The following is a 22,261-nucleotide window of genomic DNA, read 5'->3' on the forward strand; positions in this document are numbered from 1 at the left end:
CTAAGCAGACACTGAAATACGCGACGGGTGCAACTGCACCCGTCGCACCCCTGCAACTACGCCGGCTCAATTCTGAGCCGGCGTCCTCGTTGCAGGGGCATTTCCTCTGGGCCGGCGGGCGCTCTTTTGGAGAGCGCCCGCCGGCCCAGAGGAAATGTCTGAATGGCCGCCGCGGTCTTTTGACCGCGGTGCGGTCATTCAGCGGCGGTACCCTGGCGGACGGCCTCCGCCGTCCGCCAGGGTCAGAATGAGGCCCTATGTCTGTAGAGCTGATGGGATCAGGGCCTCCAAAATTCAAAGCGCTGTGGAACTATGATTTGTTGGATAGTTTCTAAGCACCGATATCAATATTCAACAAAGTTTGAATGAATGCCCAAAGTCCACTCTGAAATGCAGTCTCTGGCTGCTGAACCTATCTCTCTGAGAGCTCATAAATGAAGGAGACGAGTCGGGAACTGCAATGCTCTTTCTACTTTATTGGTGAATTGACACAGGGGACCTCAGAATCACAAGAAGCTCCTAGAGAATCATTTATTGAGTAGGAGAAAGGAAGATGATCCCAGAAAGTTGGAAAGTAATTGTTTCCAGTAATCAGTGTTGTGGAAGAATTCATCAAATGGCCTTAAGACCAGTTTCCGGGCTGCCCTGCAGAAAGAGAAAAACAGACAATGCTGAATAACTCACTCCTGGATAATTTAAACACTAACCCTGTAAAACTAACTGGTGTTGTGTTAGCAGACGTCTTTGACCAAGGTGCAGACACTGCACATCCATTGGGGCTGAATGGCCATGCCCCCTCACCTTTTGCCCCTCAAGAAGGATGTCTGTCAGGCTGAGCAAAGGTCAGCCTGACAGACACTCTTCATTTTCAGGCCAGACAGCCAGGAAATAGACGTCCACTAAATTCACAGACCCCTGGCTGCCTGAGCTGAACTTTGCTGGGCTGAGGAGGTCACAGCTCTTGTGGGTGTGACCTCCTGAGAAAGGTCCTCGAGGCCCTCCTCCGAGGTGACAAAGGGTATCGTCACTCATTGCCTCTGACCTGGGCACTTCAGTTTCAGTCCCTAAAGCGTCCAGGGTGAGTGTCAATGAATGACATCTCATCACAGAGTGGGGTGGGGTCAACAGTCTCACTATGATGAGGTTGGGACTTCTGCCTTCCCTTATTGGCTGACCTGAGGTTAACCAATGAGGGAAGGCAGAAGTCGTAACCGTCCTAGGACAGCCTAGGCTTGGGACAGCTGTCTTCCCTCATTGGATGATCTAAGGTCAACCAATGAGGCAAGGCAGCAGTCCCAACCCCCCTGGCACCTCAGAGAAAGAGATGCAATTAAGTGTGTGTGTTTTTTTTAAAATTAATATTTGATGTGTGCATACATGTATGTTTGAATATTTGGTAATGAGTGTTGCCAATGGATAAGTGTATGTGTGCGAATGAATGGGTGTGAGTGACTGTGTATGTGTGCATGTGTGTGAATGAATGGGTGTGAGTGACTGTGTGTGTGTGTGTGTGTGTGTGTGTCAATGACTGGGTATGAGTGACTGTGTATGTGTGCGTGTGTGTTAGTGATTGTGTGCATGTGTGTCAATGAATGGGTGTGAGTGACTGTGTATGTGTGCATGTGTGTCAATGAATGGGTGTGAGTGACTGTGTATGTGTGCATGTGTGTCAATGAATAGGTGTGAGTGGCTGTGTATGTGTGCATGTGTGTGAATGAATGGGTGTGAGTGACTGTGTATATAAGCGTGTGTGTAAGTGAATGGGTGTGAGTGACTGTGTATGTGTGTGTCAATGACTGGGTATGAGTGACTGTGTATGTATGCGTATCTGTGAGTGACTGTGTATGTGTGCGTGTGTGTCCTAAATTTACTGACCTCCACTGGCATGGTGTGCATTCATAAGCTGACGTTGATTTGTGCCCTGCACCAAGTCCTTGCATTATACAGGGAATGACAGTTCGGAAAGTCAATTAGTAGAATATCTCAGGGAATGCATCTAGATTTAAATTGATAGGTACCTTGTAGTGGTGCATGCTGCCTCAGGGCGCTACTAAGGGATTGCCCCTTTAGTTCACTCTCCTGTATATTAGTTTACTTGGTGTAGATTGTACTTATGAATCTGATAACTTGGTGAGTTTGGCTCAGTTTATTAAAAAGGGCCATTGGTGCATTGGTTTTTGAAGCAGGCACCGCAATGTACGAAAGGCTGTGGTCAAGTATGGACAATCCCCAAGATAAATGAGTGCGCTCAGGATACAGTCAAAGAACAAAAAGTTCACATCACGTAAATAATGAGACCAGAACAAACACACCTTTCATGTTCCAACAAATGTACATAGATTTGGTGATTAGTGATAAGGTTAATGCTGTTTTAATTCAACTTTTCCTGAAAATGATTTATAATATGTGTTTTATGTGTTTTATCACTTTGCTGACACCCACTGTGCTCTCCACTCGGGCTCTGGCACCGAAGACCTCAGCACTCGGAGTGATCTCTGGACCTCAGTTAAGTACTAACAAGGAGACCAGGGAACCTGATCTCGGTTCTGTTCCCAACTTTCAGTGTAGGCTTATTTGTAGTGCATTGGTATTTAAGAAAGCATTTTAAGTAGCCAGTCTTATTACTGTTTGCAAACAATATTGTTATTCGTGATCTAATTGTTCCTGACACCCAGGTCTGTCGCTTTGCCTGGTCTTGGTCGCTGAGGGGTTGTCCATCTTGCTGTACCAGGTGAATCCTCAGCTCGCACAGCTGTGGCTTGGGTGCTCGTCCCTTCAACTCACCATTAAACTGCACCGGTCACTCTTTTGTGTGAAACGCTGCTCGGTTTTATTTGAGCTGCTTCTAGGTTGGTGCCTTCTTCAACTATGCTCATGTCTTGCATCACACGGTTCCTTTTCAATCTCAGTAAACTCATTCTCGCCCTGATTTAGTTACTCGCGCTTCCACAATATTTGCAAACAATGGGCTGATGTAAAAGACATTTTATTGCTGAAGTATGCATTCATGGCCAGTAAGAACTTCCTTGAATGTTGGGAGCTCCATTGTACACAATGGGGTGCTCGGGGCTTCTAATGGCTGGTAAAAGCCCTGAGCCTCAACATTTCAATCCCCTCGGCCTCCGCGAGACCTTCGTTTTATTAGAACATTCTGTCCTCTAGTGGTGGAATGATAGCCTTATAGCCCTTCGTAGCTGGGCTATTCCGGCCATTAAAGACCTGCTCCCTTGTTAATGGCCCTCACCTTCGGCTCGGACCTTTCACGCGGGGCAGGGGCCTTTAATGGCTGCTATAGCCTACTACAGTGAGCTCTAAGGCTATAGTAAATCCCATGCAATGAGTGGGAAGTTAGCAGATCATTGAATGGCTTGTCTTGAAGATTTGAGAATACCCTCAAACATGAGAGTTTGTTGGCATTTCCACACTACAATTGGACACCCTCAAATTGTGAAGGTTTTAATCAGGGCTGGAGTAAAACTCTTTTTAGTGTTGGAAGGAAGATCTCTTGGAGGGGACATATGCAAGGAGGTTTCTTCACAGGGAAATATTGTTCAAATAGAAAAACAAAAGAAAAGATAAAATGTTGAATTGCACACTAGGACGATTGTGCACTGGGTAAATGTGAGCTTGGGAAGCTTGCACATGACGTTCTAGGATCATACATGGAAATCAGTTCCAGGCACTGATTTAAAGGTCTACTGCTGGAAAGGTTTTTGGTAATTCTAGAGAGTAGTACATTTGTAGCTATTCACACAAGTACTATTTCTAGAGAAGCTTATTTTTCCTGCTTGTTGTGGGAAGCCCTATGCCACTATGCTTCTGACCCACAGCTGCACCTCTGCTTGTCTTTGTTACAAGGAGACATCTTTAAAAATAAAAAATAAGTACATTGCTGCTGTTTTTTGCATTGTGTTACTTTACATGGCAGGCCGTGAAAAACATCAGTAAATGTGCACCCAGATGTAGTTGTAGTGTCCACTAAAGAGGACCTTCATGGATGTTATTTATGCTGTCATGTTATTTATTTTACAAATTTACATTAACACCAAATACTTCTCAGCATGATTCACAAATAAACATGTAATGTTGAACTGATAGAACATGGATTGTGTGTAATGCCACGTGATGTAACTTTTGGAAAAGATGATGTCCCCCAACTTTGTTTGATGGTTTTGATTATGAAGTGTCAGGGGGATCTAATTTTTTCAACCAAGATTAGGAACCATTTGACAACCAATGCATCAGGTGGAGATATATTCAGTTAGTTTGGTGTTTACAGACTGTGCAAACTTATTTATGACACATTAGAAGCTGCCATATATATGCTGTTGTGATTAAGTTAGATTTTGTCTTATTTCTGTGGATGTTTTGAAACCTCCCACTGACTTGAAAGATAGTGAGGCTGAATTGTTTGATGATAATTCTAGTGGGGTCGTCAGAGAAATGACTGTAACTTGTAAACTAGTAGTGGGCCCCATAACAGAAAAACAGAGACGTCTGCTCTTTATGAGGTGACGGCCACTCTATCTCAGTGATCCAGCTCTGTGTCGGGGGCACCTGCAGTCCTTAAGACCCCTGTGAACAGCGTCAGTGTTGCATTTTTCTCATCTCTGCCACATTGGGCTGGTGTTAGCCCTGTTAACAATCAGTCTTAGGCAAACTAAAGCTGTTCAGGTTTCTCTTCTATACTACAAGCTCCTGTCTGGGGGATAAAGGGTCTGTGTGTGCACATCATTCCTTTGTCCTCAGGCTCCTCAACACTTTCAGCCTTTCTGGCACAGCTTGTGATCCCTCATCTGAAGGGGCTCCTAACACTGATGATGTGGTGCTTTTCAGGGGTTACTTCAGGGCTGCCGGAGATTCAGGAGGGAATCCATTGGCTTTCCTACCCTGTAGTTTAGAGCAAAGTCTCCCTTAGTTGTTTCTTCAGGACCTGGCTGGTGGCAGCATTATGGTATTTGGAGTCTAGTAGACTCAATCAGAGGTGTTGTCTGAAGGCCATCCTTTAAGAATGAAGCCCAGAGGCTGGGGTCAGTGGGGCTCCTTCACTTGCATGTGTTGATGGTTATGCATATGTTGCCAGAAATAGCTTCAGAGCCTGTGTCCCTGGGTGATGGTCCATGATCACGTTTGTTGGTCACCTGTAGATAGGGTCATTATGGGCTGATCAGTGGTGTTGTTTTGTATGAAACAGTGAGTGCAGGATTGTAGGTGGACGCTGCCCAAGAAGGAGCCACAAAGAATATGGTGCCAGAAGCACTAAGGTTTTTAGCTGTTGCAAACCCTGCACTTCACTGAACTTGTGGTTTTAATGAAGCTGAAAATGTGTTTAATGTACCAAACCCATGGCAAGTTTTACTGACCTTGGACATGGGTTTAGAAATTAATTAATAATCACAATTTGGAAGAGGAGTTTTGTAGGGGTCTCTTTCAAATTGGGATTTGCAACAATATTTATGAATGCTTTACAATCCTAAAACCAGTCACAAACCATTCAAGAGTTACTGAACCACAATTTGTAGTTGGAACTGTTAAAAAAAAGTGAAGGGCTTTCCTTTGGGCGTCTTCCTCTTGGTAAAATGTGGCAAATGCTTTTGGGCGAGTAGACAATGACCCAGGGGATCACTGCCAGCACTCACTAAAACTTCAAGAAGAGAAAACGTGTTTATTTTACTTTAAGAAGAATTCAGCCCTTTCTTCCCTGTGGCTTTTTCCCGGGGACCTAATGAGGCTCGGGATGGGGTGCTGCACAGCCCCTCTCTCCTTTTCACTTAAGTTTGTCCCCAGGGAAGGGAATGCTCAGGCCGCATGAGCCTCCTGGGGGTCGCGGGGAGTGGTTAGTGCACCCAGCTCCCCTTAATATGTGTTTCTTAGTGGGTAGGCACCAGGGCACTGACCTATAATTTTGAAAACCTTTGGTGGATGGGGTCCGCAGGGTGACAATAGGCTCCTCCCCCTTTTAAATTATAGACGGCCCCAGAGGATAGTGTTCCTGGGGCCTATTAAAGGTCTGGGAGGGGGCCACGTGGATCCTTTCCCCTTTTTATTGGAATTTGTCACTGGAGGATGGAGTCCAAGGGGCCAATTAGGGCTTTTGGAGGGGGCTACATGCCCCCTCCCCTTAACATATATGTTTTGGCCCTGGGAGATGGGGTCACTGGTGCCTAAAGGCCAAACCTACACTGCCCTCGCCAAAGGCTGTGCATGGATTTGGGTTGGCCGCCTGTAGGAGGTTGACTGCCTTTGGGTGGGTTGGCCACATGGCTAGCCAAAGGCCAGGCTCTTTGGCCAAGCGTTGGAAGAACACAGCATGGGGTTGGGTGCCTGTGGGGAGTTGGAAGCAGGGCCTGGCCACAGGATAGGGTCCTGAGGCCTCATAAGACATGAGGATGGGAGCAGCAATTTGGCCCGCCCTTTCCCTTTTTAATGCAATTTGGCCCGGGGTGGAGGGCCTGGCGCCTAATAAGTCTCAGGGTGAGGTGCCATGTTTTGAATGTGCAAAACCACTGAAATTCACAAGTTATATTTAGCTCTGGTAACCATAACTCGTGTCCTAAGGGAACTATAACTCACACCGTGGCCATGCACGGCTAATTACCCCACAAATTGAATCACTCATGACATCTTCTATGATACCATTGACAATATAACTGCAACACTTGCAATGAAATTATTGATGAGAAACCTATGCATGGTGGGGGCACGAGTATAGTTACCAGCACTAACAATAATATGTCAAGTTCAGTGATTTTGTACATTTAACATGTTACGTTGTCACTGAAATTCTTACCTAACGACAATGTTATTTTAAGCTTTGTAACAAAGGTTAGAGAGACGTTATAGCAGTTAGGAAATAGAATTATAAAATCCGTAGGAATTCACTGAAAAGTACACAAAAGTTACAGGGATCTTATAGTTAGGTTCTGAATTTGCACGTACAAAACCATAGAAATTCAGCAGAGTTATCACAAGTTACTATAACTCGCTCCCTTAGGTAACTATAACTCACACCCCCACCATGCACAGTTTTTTCTTCAATAATTTGAAAGCTAATGTTTCATTTATATTTTTAATGACTCTATAGAAGTTGTCTTGAGTGATGTAATAACCGGGGTAATTATCAGTGCATGGCCAGGGCGCGGATTACCTTAGGGCTCGAGTTCAGCTCCCTGAAAGTAATCATTCAAGTAAGGAAATCTTAGAAGTACAGAGATGTAAGACTAGACCTTGATTTTACCTTCACTTGTTAGATATCAGTGGCTGCACCATCCTTATCTGGGTCCAAGCTAAAAGAGAGATAAATAACATTGTTTACAGAAAATCATAAAACGGATGCTCACTTCAGAGTTCATGCTCTACCAGTGCTTAATTTGTGCTTGTTCTTTCCGGTGCGGGCACCAGCACTTATTGTTCTGCCTCACCCATTTACTGAGAGCAAAAGACACATATGAGAAAGACAGCGGAAGAGAAAAATGAAAAAGCGTCACAATGGGAGAAAGCGGAAAGCTGCAATAGTAAGCTGAAGGGGCAGGGAGAGCTGTAAATGGATTGAAAGGCCCAAGATGGCTTCAGGATTACCCTGCCTCCGTATTCCATGTTTGCACATTTAATTGCTGCAGCTGCATGTTTTAGAGGAGGTTTTTGGGCACCAGCACGTTTTTATTTACAGATTAAGCACTAGGTTGAAAATGCTGCACATTTCAGGAGCACTGAGGTGGATGCATCAGTTCATGTGCGCCCAGCTGGTTTGCACATAGTTGAAAGGAGGTCACAGCTGAAACAAATGTGGACTTTGCCCTTTCGGACAGATGAGGCCATGGCCTCAACTTTGCAGAGGGAGAGGATTGAAGCCATTACACTTTGTTTACTGCTTGGGTTTTTGTGACTTTTGTGCTCCTTGTGATCCTGGTGCTACTGCACCTACCCATACTGCACCACTGATCTTTTTTAATATTATCCTGTGATTTAGATTTACAGATGTTGCTCTGCTCCCTGCCCCAGTCCTTTAACTGATCATCTTAGCTACAATATACATAAGAATAGACATGGACTTAAGAGTTTGATTTGCAGCTCAGACAGAATTGGCCATCCTCCAGGGGATGTTGGTTCATCATCATATATATACTTTATTCGACCATGGGTCATAAAAGTTACATATTAAATTGTACAAAAAAGGTACGTTTGCTTCATTATGCTTTTACACTGGCTAAAAATAATAAGGTTTAGAATAAGAAAAGCTTCTATAGGAAATGGCCTACTGTAATCCACCATTATTCCCGATACATAGCTTAACATTTAGATACCAGGGTTTCTGAGACGTTTACTTCATAACGTTAAAATAGTACAAATATTTAAAAGCTCTTAAAACAATATGAGGTGGTTTCAAATACAAATTTCCCAGGTGGTATCATCATCAAGATAAATACAAACTATCCGACCCAAGATATAAAGATTTAAAGTGCTAATTTGATGTTACATAGTAATACAATTCCTTAATAATTTAGATGGCATACTTTAACAAAGAGAGCCTACTACCGGCACAATCATTTGGCAAGTTTAAGCACTGTCAAGTCATTAAGACACAAGCACAGTGTGATAAAAAGCTTATATAATAACTTAAAATGGTTATCGGATTCATGTTAAAATGGCACGAGTACCAGACAGGTGCATAAAAAATAGCTCTTTGTGGCTAATACTAGTGTTAAAATGGCAGAAACACATGATGATTACCTACATAATGTCTAAAAAATCTATTCCAAGCCCTGTCCAAACCACATGGTCAATAATTCGTCATCATCTTCATCATCAACTTGGTTCATTCCACTGGGTTAGCAGATCCACTGATGCTCTGGTGAAGTGCTTTGCATTCTGTTACTCCCCCACACCCAGGTTTAATTTATGGTGCTCTGCATGCTGGAGGACTGTAGTGAGTCTGCACAACAGTACTCATATGTGGGAACACACTGCAGCTCAGACCACCCTGCACAACAGTAGTGGATAGTGAAAGTGTCTGTCCTGACACTACTTTCATAACCACACAGTAATCCACATAGCTACTCACACATCCACTTACTCACTCAGTCACTCATGCAGTGACGCATCCATACACACACTCATGCATACACTCACTCACCCATACCACCTCTCACACACCCTACCACTCACTCATACACACACACACACACACTCACTCACCCATAGAACCACTTATGCACCCTTTCACTTACCCATACTGAAACTCATGACCCACTCACTCACCTATACAACCACTCAGGCACCCTCTCACTCACCAATACAGCCACTCAGGCACTTACCCATACACCCACCATACACCCACTCACTCACCCACAGAACCATTCATGCACCCACTCGGTCACCTATACAGACACATATATACCCAGTCAATCATCCATACAACCGCTCATGCACCCTCTCACTCACCAATACAGCCACTCATGCACTTACCCATACACCTACCATGCAGCCACACACTCACCCCAGACCCATTCATGCACCCAATCGGTCACCTATACAGACACTCATATACCCAGTCACTCATCCATACAACCGCTCATGCGCCCTCTCACTCACCAATACAGCCACTCATGCACTTACACATACACCCACCACGCAGCCACTCACTCACCCCCAGACCCAGTCATGCACCCAATCGGTCACCTATACAGACACATATATGCCCAGTCACTCATCCATACAACCGCTCATGCACCCTCTCACTCACCAATACAGCCACTCATGCACTTACCCGTACACCCACCATACACCCACTCTCTCACCCACAGAACCATACATGCACCCACTCGGTCACCTATACAGACACACATATACCCAGTCACTCATCCATACAACCGCTCATGCACCCTCTCTCTCACCAATACAGCCACTCATGCACTTACCCATACACCCACCACGCAGCCACTCACTCACCCCCAGACCCAGTCATGCACCCACTCGGTCACCTATACAGACACATATATACCCAGTCACTCATCCATACAACCGCTCATGCACCCTCTCACTCACCAATACAGCCACTCATGCACTTACCCATACACCTACCATGCAGCCACACACTCACCCCAGACCCATTCATGCACCCAATCGGTCACCTATACAGACACTCATATACCCAGTCACTCATCCATACAACCGCTCATGCGCCCTCTCACTCACCAATACAGCCACTCATGCACTTACCCATACACCCACCACGCAGCCACTCACTCACCCCCAGACCCAGTCATGCACCCACTCGGTCACCTATACAGACACATATATGCCCAGTCACTCATCCATACAACCGCTCATGCACCCTCTCTCTCACCAATACAGCCACTCATGCACTAACCCATACACCCACCACACAGCCACTCACTCACCCCAGACCCAGTCATGCACCCACTCAGTCACCTATACAGACACATATATACCCAGTCACTCATACATACAAGAGCTCATGCGACCTCTCACTCACCAATACAGCCACTCATGCACTTACCCATACACCCACCACGCAGCCACTCACTCACCCCCAGACCCAGTCATGCACCCACTCGGTCACCTATACAGACACATATATACCCAGTCACTCATCCATACAACCGCTCATGCACCCTCTCACTCACCAATACAGCCACTCATGCACTTACCCATACATCCACCATGCAGCCACTCACTCACCCCCAGACCCATTAATGCACCCACTTGGTCACCTATACAGACACTCATATACCCAGTCACTTATCCATACAACCACTCACGCACCCTCTCATTCACCAATATAGCCACTCATGCACTTACCCATACACCCACCATGCAACCACTCACTCACCCACAGACCCATCCATGCACCCACTCGGTCACCTATACAGACACTCATATACCCAGTCAATCATCCATGCAACCACTCACCAATACAGCCACTCATGCACTGACCCATACACCCACCATGCAGCCACTCACTCACCCCAGACCCATTCATGCACTCACCCCCAGACCCATTCATGCACCCACTCGGTCACCTATACAGACACTCAAATACCCAGTCACTCATCCATACAGCCACTCATGCGCACTCTCACTCAACATTACAGCCACTCATGCACTTACCGATACACCCACCATGCAGCCACTCACCCACCCCCAGACCCATTCATGCACCCACTCGGTCACCAATCCAGACACTCATATACCCAGTCACTCTTCCATACAACCGCTCATGCACCCTCTCACTCAACATTACAGCACACTGCACATAATTAGTGCCTGATGGAGCAGGGAGTGCACAAGGAGTGCACCGGTTTACTCTGTGAGAAGAGAGGTGAACCGGACTAGACCTCACAATAGTGTGTCTCCTGCAGTTTTTACTTTGCTTAAAAACACAACGGCTGTCTGGACGCAATTTATTGTTATTGGCAATTTTCAACAGATGGCAAGCAAATGTTGAGCAAAACTGTGGAAGAAAATTGTGCTTAATTGCATTTTTTTTGCAAGCAATGAAAGGCAAATAATGTGTCAATTGCACATGACTCCCCATCGCTGGTTGTGGAAATTGTAATTGGGTGCAAACTGACCACATGCTGCTTTGCTCACACCACTCGAATGCAAACTAGTGGGAATGGAATTTGCACACAATCTTCAAGGCCCACAGGATTCACACCCTGTGTACTAGACTTATATGCACGTTGGCGCGTGTGTATATATATACATAAAGAGGTGATGTATCAATGCATACACCACTCGGGAAAACAAAAACATAATTCAACACAGAAAGAAGAGAATGCATCTGAGAGAGTAAGGGAGAGAGTCATTTAAGGAGAGATTGGGATACAGAAAGGAAAAAAGAGACAAAGGCGAGACTGAGCAATAGTCAACGGAGGAAGAGAGAGAGGAATGCAGAGTGAGTATACGGAAGCGTTAGCATGAAGTAAGTGAAAAGCATATTTCAACCAACACCATTAATACAACACCAGGGGGCATATTTAAGAACCCCTAGTGCCACCAGAACGTCACTTATTGTGACCGCCTGGTAGCGTTAAGCACTGCTCCATATTTACAAGGATGTGTAACGCCTGCATCAGAGGGGCGTACAGTTTGTGTTGCAGTGAACGTTCCACTGCAACACCCATTGCTTTCGACGCTGCCCCAGATTTACAAGTTGTCGTGTACCTGAAGCAACGCCTAAAGCTAACGCCACCCCAGGGTGGCAGCAGCATGGCAAATGCTCTTATTCCTCCTCGTTGACTGCTTTTTCTATGTGTGCTGCAGAAAGCCATGGACTATTGTTTACATGCAGGAAGAGACACCTTCCTGCACATTAACAATCTATCCCCTCAATGCAGACACCCTTGCGCTATGGTGCAAGGATGCCTGCATGGGCGCAGGCAGCTTAATTCAGCGCCAGCACAGGGTGAAATGCAGGGGTGCGCTGTATTCCCCTAAATATTGCGTTTCATAAATGGTGTAGCACGGTGCTGCTATTTTTGGCGGCGCGTCACGCTGCACCACTTTAGCATAAATCTGGGCCGAGGTGTTTTATAGACTCCAATGCACTTTTCACACAAAAGGTAGGAAGATTACAGAAGATGACTCAACACCAGACCAAAACAAGCATTGGCAAATCCAGCATTGACTGTTATTGAGCACTTTCTGGCTCCTGTGTCATGATGTGGCAATCAGTTATCTTTTTTTTAATTACTAATCCAGAGTAGTGAGGACATCAAAATTGGAACAGTAAATAAAAACAATAGGTTACACGTGTGCATAAACAATTCAGGCACAGCATCGGCACCCAATTATGCGCAGGACATAGAAAAAGTGACGCACCAGTGGCACAAGGGGCTTGTAAGTATGCCCCCAGATGTGCTCGGAAGCCATGGAGAACAAGGCTGTGGGAGCTGTAAGACTAGACGGCCCCAATAATATTTGACAAAGTCAGTAGGGAGTAGAATCCCTGGCAACCAGTTGTTGGTGCTGTGGGTCTTCACTTCATACTAGGTCACACCGGGCACTTGAGTTTCCCTCCCTTATTTTCTTTTCTCCCTGCTCATGTGTATGATTCATACCTTTGGGTCTCCTCCTGGAGACTTGCCTCTTCCCTTCACACCGATCCTCCTCGCATCGCAGAGTCTGAGATGGTATCCAGGTCCGTTGGGATCTCATCAGAGCACCATCCTCTCTTTAGACTGGGAAGCCTGAGTCTATCTTCCACGAAGCCTCTCGATTCCTCACAGCGCTTCGTGTTCAGCTGGGCTGCTGCTGATAGGACAGCCAGTCCTGTGGTTCTTTGGGGGCATATTTACGAGAGACTTGCGCCGCTGCAGCGCCACTTTTTATAATGCTCCGGAAACTCAAACCTCTGAACCATATCCATGAGGCCACACAAAGCCACGCTGCGGGCCTTTCCATGGACTCGTGGATGGGGAGTAAGGCGAGGCAGTGCGAGTGGCTGCGTTGCCTTACTCTGCACCAGAGAGGCGTGCCATGGACTCATAGATGTGGAGGGAGGCGAGGCAGTGCAAGTGGCTGCGTTGCCTTACTCTGCACCAGAGAGGCGTTCCATGGACTCATAGATGTGGAGTAAGGTGAGGCAGCGCAAGTGGCTGCATTGCCTTACTCTGCACCAGAGAGGCGTGCCATGGACTCATAGATGTGGAGAAAGGCGAGGCAGTGCAAGTGGCTGCATTGCCTTACTCTGCACCAGAGAGGCGTTCCGGGGACTCATAGATGTGGAGTGAGGCGAGGCAGTGCAAGTGGCTGCATTGCCTTACTCTGCACCAGAGAGCCGTGCAATGGACTCATAGATGTGGAGTAAGGCGAGGCAGCGCAAGTGGCTGCGTTGCCTTACTCTTCACCAGAGAGCCGTGCCATGGACTCATAGATGTGGAGTAGGGCGAGGCAGTGCACGTGGCTGCATTGCCTTTCTCTTCACCAGAGAGGCGTACAATGGGCTCATAGATGTGGAGTGAGGCGAGGCAGTGCAAGTGGCTGCGTTGCCTTACTCTGCACCAGAGAGCCGTACAATGGACTCATAGATGTGGAGTAAGGCGAGGCTGTGTGAGTGGCTGCGTTGCCTTACTCTGCACCAGAGAGCCGTACAATGGACTCATAGATGTGGAGTAAGGCGAGGCAGAGCGAGTGGCTGCGTTGCCTTACTCTGCACCAGAGAGGCGTGCCCTGGACTCATAGATTTCGTGTAAGGCGAGGCAGTGCGAGTGGCTGCGTTGCCTTACTCTGCACCAGAGAGGCGTGCCATGGACTCATAGATGTGGAGTACGGCGAGCAGTGCTAGTGGCTGCATTGCCTTACTCTTCACCAGAGAGGCGTTCCATGGGCGTTGTGTTGGGTTTTCCCGCGCAGCACCTATGGATTTTGACGCTGCCCCAGATTTCCTTAATCACGTAAACCTGGGGCAGAGCCAAAACTTTATGCCTCTCCCAGAGCAAGCGTAATAAGGAAAAACATTTTCACTTTTCCTAGTTTTTTTCTCTTTACATGTAAACTGCAGCACACATAGAAAGAGTAAATTCCTATCAGAATTGTTTTTGAGCAGGAAGGTGCTCCTTCCTGCATAAAAACAATCTGCATGCAACACAGACACCCTTGCACCATGGTATGGTGGTGTCTGCATTGGTGCCAGGCAGCCAGTTGTGCACCAGCGCAGGGGGAAAGGACAGGAATGCACCGTATTACATGAATACGATGCATTCCTGACCCCTTCACACTGGCATAGGGCAGCGCTGCTCTACGCCAGTTCCCCACAAATAGGCCCCTTGGTATCTCAGAGTGGTTGGGGCCGGACATTCCAGATTGCAAATCCACTCCAGTGTTGCCAGTGGAAGCTGGGAGTCCTGCCACTCGGCCAGCTGTATATATATATATATATATATAGTATATGTATAGCACAGACGAGACACAGAGAGCTACGGTATAGGTGGCCCCATGTGTATACTGTCCTCTACCTCGCCCTGATATCCTTGCACTGATTATTCCTTTCTCCATTCTGCGAACAAGACTTTGTTGTTGGTTGGTCTTTATCTGTTTAGGATTATTAATTGAGGTGGGGGTGGGGTGTTTTGTATTAATAATTGGGGTAGGGGTGTTTGGGATTACTAATTGGGGTGGATACGAGTCAACAACAAGGATTAAGGCCACAAACGTATTAAGGTAAAATAAACTTTCAGAGATTGAAACCTGGGCTCAACCCCCTAGCACCTAGAGTGTTAAACAGTTACAAAACATTTAACAAGTCAAAACACTACAGAATAAAAATCCCACAACCGATTTAGAAATATAAGGGGTATAATTTCACCAAAATTTCAAACATCCATTAAAAGGAACAAGAAATATGACTTTTTCAAGATTTGAGGCAAAAAGTCCCAAGAAAATATAAAGAAATGTGCCAATCAGAACTAGTTGTTCATGGATGACTGGGTCCTTGGCATGATTTCAATCCAACTGTGATGGAATGTGAGTCAGATACACCAAGCAGGTTCATCCTCGTCAAAGACTTTCTTCTGACAATCTCTGAAATGACAGTCAAAATCCTCCAGTGCGAATGTCTTCTCAAAGCCGGATAGCTGCTTTACGAGGTCCCTATGAAGCCACTGATTAGAGCTGAAATAATTATAATTTTGCGGCCGACAAAGTCATCATGTTGAGTTGATACTTTTGATACTTTTGCCCTGGTAACATTTCTACCATCGGACTTAGGGCCTGATTTGAATTTTGGCGGACAGGTACCCAGTCCCAAATGTGATGAATATTTCATCTGCCTTATCACAAGTGCACTATATACTAATGTGTGATGGAGTACCAGCCCACCAAACCATAAACCGGGCCCTTAGCTTTTTCCACACAGCTCAAAGTCCTCCAGTTGTACAAGCTGGCAAACGTAGCCGATGAAGTTGTATTGAACAGACACCTTTGCTGTGAGGTCCCTCTGATTCTCTAGGGGTCTTGGAACTCCCAATGTTTCAAACTTTCTATAGAAGACATCAGTTAAGGGCTAGGCCGTACTCCAGAAGAGGCCACAAACATGCTCCAGTCAAAATAAGTTACTGCTGGTCAGCTGGGTTTCAATAAAAGGCCTCTTGCAGCTTCTTGTGTCCCTGTAGCCACACAGGAGGGCAGCTGACAGACCCTCGGAACCCAGACCTTCTGCTTTCCACATTGGTCCCAAATAGTAGGTGCAGTCCTCTTCTGTTCTTACGCAGGTCCAGAGAGTATTCTGATAAGCTGTGGGTAAGATGCCAGCTTTGTACAGTTCACCAGCAAGTGGATTGGGGGTGACTTCTGAATAGCCCCTAACCAGTGAGGGAGGAGTGTCCATGGGCGAGCCACCCTACTTTTACAGCACATTCTGTATATCTTACTGCTAAGTATCCCACAGTGCAGCATTCTGATGCAATTCCAACAACAGCAGAATGTTTCTGTGCCTGAGGGAGCATGTGTACCAGCCAGGAGTGTGTTTAGGGAAATGAGCTGTCCCCTCCTTTTCTGCTACATCAAACTGGTTTTAGGAGCAACTTCCCCTCCAAATCATCAGCCAACGAAAGGAGTGCAGGGGATGTTTCATGGAGGGTGAAGATCATTCTTTGCCTCCAGGTTCCGGAAAAAGCGGTCCCAGATCATGGCTCCTGTCCCTTTGCCTCCTTGTCTGTGGGCTTTCACTCTTTCTCAGGGGAGATGATTTCCAGGACATTGTAATGAAAGGTTTAAACAGTACAAATGCCAGATCAACAAATCCTGTGGCCCTCGTAAGTCTCCTCAGTAAGCAGGACTCAGGTCTACGTGTCAAGCAGTGTGGATGTTATTGCTGTGATGTCAGTCCAGGCACCCTTCAGCACCAGGCAATCCCACATCACATGGAAAGACCCCACTTCTGGTGTACCACATCTGGAGCATGATGATGACGCAGTTCGGAACATCTGTGCTATTCGCCAGGGCATAAGGTAAGTCTGGTTGGACGTAGTTAAATTGTGTGTAGAGAATGAGTGGGTTTCATGAAACATATCGGACTTGGCTTAGGGATTGGGTCAACTGTTTGTCTGAGAGTGGCACATTAGGAAGGCAGAACCAATGCTCTCATGGACCGGTTTCTGGGCAGGAATTGTAAAATAATAAAGCAGTGTAGAAGACTGTGACAAGGTGGCATACATTACCGTAAGTAGGAGCCATGTGTAGGGGTGGCGTGAATGGTTCTTTTCATGCATTGTTCCATCCACCACTCTCCCAGTGTGCTGTAACTTCCCTGTGTACTGCGTGGTATATGAAGAAGTGGCCAGCACGGATATTGTAATGGACCTGGAAAAAGAGTAAGAAGGCCTCCTCGTAAAGGTCCCCCAACCTTAACAATCACACATGGACCCAATTGTGCTAAACAACTTTCTGGGTGCCACTCAAAGTTAACAGATATTGTTAGCTCCATTTTGACCGGCACCATTGGGTAGTCATTTAGGGCACAAAGCCATCTCAAATACCGATGATCAAACTGCATCGCCTTGAGGGCAGCAAATAGGTATCCCCAACTCAGGGTATCAAAGGGCCTTCTCAATATCGAGTGAGACTGCCACCCGGACTCCAGGTCCTGCTTGGCTATCCTTCATTAGGCTGAGGAGGCAGCAAATATTGAGGAAGGTGCTACAGCCTGGGATAAACCCGCTCTTGTCCACGTGTATGAGGTGTGTGTGATGATAGGTAACACATTGTTTGTGAAAACCTTGCCTAGTACTATTAGTCAAGAAGTTAAGATTCAAAATCGACAGGGACAGTAGGACCTCATGCCCAGGGACTTCAGCCTGGTTTGGGGAGTACCACAATAAGGGCTTCTCTCAGGGTATCTGGCAGAGTACCCCTGTCTCATGCCTCGTTATAGACCTCTAGGAGTCAGGCAACCAGTGTGGTTGAGGAGGTTGCATAGTGCTCTATAGAGAGCCCGACCGTTCCTGGTGTCTTCACAGGGGGAATTTTCCTGATAGGTAATCAAATCTCTTCAATATGCAGAGGCATCAAGTTCTGGACACTGGAGTGGGTCTAACCGTGGAGGGGAAGATTACGGAAGAAGGCACCTAAGGTGTCTGTAGATGGGGTGGGGGCTTCCAAATACAGGGTCGGATAGTAAGCTAGCAATGCCTCGTTGATTTCCAACTGTTTGTTAACAATATCAGAGTTTGCGAGTAGCCATCTCTAAGCAGCCACTTTAAATGTTGTCACTATTGGTCGCTTCTGAGGTGCTGCCGGGTCAGATAATGTTTATGGTCTAGTTTCCGAAGGTATACGTCAGTGCTGCAGTGGTCCTCTCGCAGTTGGTAAAGTCTCCACACTAATGTGCAGCAGACACATGTCAAGGTACTGCAGTTCATCTTCCTGCATCCTAAGCTCCATGTGGAGGGCCTGTGGGACTCTCCAAGTTGTAGCAATGCAGTAGCCATTGACAACCACTTTATGCACATCCCACTCCATTGGTCGATGAGAGGCAATGAGAGGCAGTCCCCACATTCAGTGGAAATATTATGCGTCGTGCAACACCAGTTCCTCACAGAAAGGGACATCCTACAGCGTGTCAGTTTAGAGTCGCCATGTGGGAACGCAGGAACGCGCCTCACCCCATTGTAGGGAAAATAAAAGCAGACAGTGATCAGAATGTGTCCATGCTAAATATTCTGATTGAAGTACCAGGGAACAGCTCTGCAATACAAAGGAACAGATCCATCCAGGTGTTTAACTTATAGAGGGGAATAAAATGAGATCGCATTGCTTTCTGGATGATGGAGGCGCCAACCATCATGTAGCCTGCCAGTTGCCAGTAGCTAACCATTGCTGAAGTGCTGGGAAACCATGCAACAGCTGGCATGGTGATGTTGAACAGTCCCTTACAATGTCTGGTGCACAACTGAAATCACTCCCCAGATTGCAGGAGTATGAGGATCTAGAAGACCAGCTGGAGTTAGGCGATCCAAAAACGCAGAGTGGCTGGCATTTGGAGCATATATTGCCAGTAGTGCACGGGGTGAGACATCAAGTTGACCTTCCACCACCACGTATCACCCTTTAGGACTGCCTTATGCATTGTCATTGTAAAAGGGGAACCAGACACAATCCACAACAAGACCCCTCTAGCGTATGCCAACAACACCGTATCATACACCTAGCACCTCCACCTTGTACAGAGCCTCTGCAATTCCAATGCTACATGTGAGTTTCCTGTAAGAATGCTGTATATATGTGGCGACTCTTGTGATAGGCATGAACTGGATAGTGGTTTGCATGGGAACCCAGGCCCCTAGCATTCCATGTAAATAGTTTGTATTGCAGTATGAAACTGTGTGGGGGTACGGTCATGTCAGTCTGTAGAGGAAGCAAAGCCCTGCTGGGGAAGAGGGCGCGCAGGATTGTTGAATAAGTACTGGCTGTGTGTGTACATAGCTCATATCATCAGGTAAACCATGTACCTAAACCCTTCCCATCCTGCATCCACCACGTATGCAGGCACCAAGTGGACCCCGATCAATAACAGTGTAGCAAAGGCACAACAAACTAATAAGAAGAATAAATAAATAAAGAGAAGTCCAATACGGTGTGTGGGGTAGCGTGAAATGCAAGTCAGGGATAGCAGTTAGCTACCAGGCCCTAAGTAAGTCATGGGATAAGCAGGCCCCCTCCAACAAGTATTAACTCCTCTCCATATCGTTAAAGTACTGGCCATGGGTTAAAGTTAGGACCATTTGTGAGAATCAGGCCTCACCAGTCAGGGAGTCTGTTATTTTGAAAGTAAGTCATCCGCCAAGCTGAGGGTGATCCATCACTTCATTGGTATCGGAGTCTGCAGTGGAGGTAAGTTTGTCCTGTAGGACCACAAACAGATTGTGGTTACTGTGTAGTAACTCTGCTTCTGACTGTGCATGGTACTTGATGGACAGCTCAGTGGTGGGTCGGTTTCAACAGTTCCCTGTTTCACCATTTCGACCTTGGCATCTGCCACCCTTCCAGCGGTTGGGTCTCCGGCGGTGGAGATGCCATTAGTTTAGCATGAAGTCATGTCCAGACAGGTGAACATTCTCTCCTTCGATGACTGAGTCTTGTTGGAAATAGCAGAACATAGTTGAGCCTTAGGTTGCGGAGTTGACGTTTAACAGCAGCGTAGGAATTGCATAGTCGCTGCACTTCCCTAATGTTGTCGGGATAAGCAGTAAGGGTGGCGCTCTCAAACTGCCAAGGCTCATTAGAACAAAACAGTTGGAGGATCAGATCCCAATCTCTGTAGTTCAGAAGTCATGCAATGATTCCGCATGGTGGGGCTCCTGGTGGAGGGGTGGAAGGGTGGGGGGGCGGCAGGCAGTGCACACATTCTATGGAGAATTTAGGTACTTTGCCTACTAGGAATGTAGACTCTAATCAGAAAGAGTTAAATGCTAGACCTTTCTGTCTGTTTTGGGAACCTAGAGAAGTGTATATTTTGCAGCGTGATGGTCCCTGGGCCCTTCTTTGTTAGGTGGTGACATCTGCACGCAATTTGCAGAGATGAGATTGTACCTCCTGCACCATGGGGTGCATCAAGTAATTTAATCAGCTCTCTCTATCAGCTTCTGGTCGTTGGCATGGAGCAAGCTCACATCAATTGGCATTGCATCTATCTTTGACTCCAGCATAGTCTTTGTGTCCTGGAGTATCTTTTCAAATTGTCTCAAATGTGTGTCCAACGTAGTTTCCAAGTGACAAAAGGCATCCATTCTGGGTGGTGGGTCTCAGTCAGTGTTTTTGGGTCTTCTGAGGGGGGGCTATCTTGGTGTATTTGGTTTCATCACTGCTGCACTTCAAAGGAGTTGGTGTTGTCTCGGGGCATCCAGGGCATTTCACTCTGTGGTGTTTGGCACAATTGTGCGTCCTTGTGCCGATTGGGCTTCTTGGAAGCAAGTTTTCTCAGTCCTGATCGGGTCAAATAGGACATCTGTCAGAGCTCCTATGGCCGGGTGTGTCCTGAATGTGTCACCCCCATGTGCTCTCCAGCACAAGAGCAATGGGGGAATGGTGAAATTGTTTTCGCATTGCCCTCCCTATGACTGAGGTTAAGGTGACATGTCTGAGTCGCATGGGTTTTGTTCAGATTACAGAGTGGACAGAGTCATCCAACTGCTGATTTTGTGAGGTGTACCCGACTAGGTCATCTACCCTGCAGGTACTGGCAATGGCCTCTGGTTCCTGCAATTGAAACAGAGGAGGGGGAAGGGAGGCCAGAGTCTATCAGGGAAGAGAGCACTGCCAGTGCTGGCAGTCTTCCACCCACCATATCACAGGTACTGCCGGATTTCTGCCACACTTTGAGCGGAAATACAGCAGTAGTCATGCTGGCGGGCAGAGGCGCTTGGGCAGTTCCACCACCGGCCCCACCAGTAAGACTTCAACAGCCATATTATAGGCAATGATATGGCCTGGCGGTGTCTTGTTAACTGGGCGCTGCTGGCGGTGGAAGCGCCCCATCCCGTTCCCTGGTGGACGACCTTCTCCCCAGACTGTGAGAAGGTAGCCTCTTTCTAGCCTTGTTACCCCCACTTTTGGCCTGTTTGTGAGTGTATGTCAGGGTGTTTGTCACTGTTTTCACTGTCTCACTGGGATCCTGATAGCCAGGCCTCAGTGCTCATAGTGAAAACACCATGTTTTCAGTATGGTTGTTATGTGTCACTGGGATCCTGCTAGTCAGGACCCCAGTGCTCATAGGTTTGTGGCCTATATGTATGTGTCACTGGGACCCTGTCACACAGGGCCCCAGTGCTCATAGGTGTGCATGTATATGTTCCCTGTGTGGTGCCTAACTGTCTCACTGAGGCTCTGCTAACCAGAACCTCAGTGGTTATGCTCTCTCATTACTTTCAAATTGTCACTAACAGGCTAGTGACCAATTTTACCAATTTACATTGGCTTACTGGAACACCCTTATAATTCCCTAGTATATGGTACTGAGGTACCCAGGGTATTGGGGTTCCAGGAGATCCCTATGGGCTGCAGCATTTCTTTTGCCACCCATAGGGAGCTCTGACAATTCTTACACAGGCCTGCCACTGCAGCCTGAGTGAAATAACGTCCACGTTATTTCACAGCCATTTTACACTGCACTTAAGTAACTTATAAGTCACCTATATGTCTAACCTTTACCTGGTAAAGGTTAGGTGCAAAGTTACTTAGTGTGAGGGCACCCTGGCACTAGCCAAGGTGCCCCCACATTGTTCAGAGCCAATTCACTGAA

General features: G+C 46.8%; 1 long non-coding RNA gene across 1 annotated transcript in view; it reads right to left on the reverse strand.

Moving 5' to 3' along the window:
• Positions 1 to 456: 456 nt before the first annotated feature.
• LOC138258000 (uncharacterized) overlaps positions 457 to 22,261 on the reverse strand; it is a 199,662-nt gene continuing 177,857 nt past the window's right edge. Inside the window, exons 5-6 of the long non-coding RNA XR_011198403.1 lie at positions 7,238 to 7,286; positions 457 to 645 (exon numbers count right to left, since the gene is read on the reverse strand). This is a non-coding gene — a long non-coding RNA (uncharacterized lncRNA). The remainder of the gene's footprint in view (positions 646 to 7,237; positions 7,287 to 22,261) is intronic.

Source organism: Pleurodeles waltl, chromosome 2_1, assembly GCF_031143425.1.
Source record: "Pleurodeles waltl isolate 20211129_DDA chromosome 2_1, aPleWal1.hap1.20221129, whole genome shotgun sequence".
Taxonomy (NCBI): domain Eukaryota; kingdom Metazoa; phylum Chordata; class Amphibia; order Caudata; family Salamandridae; genus Pleurodeles; species Pleurodeles waltl.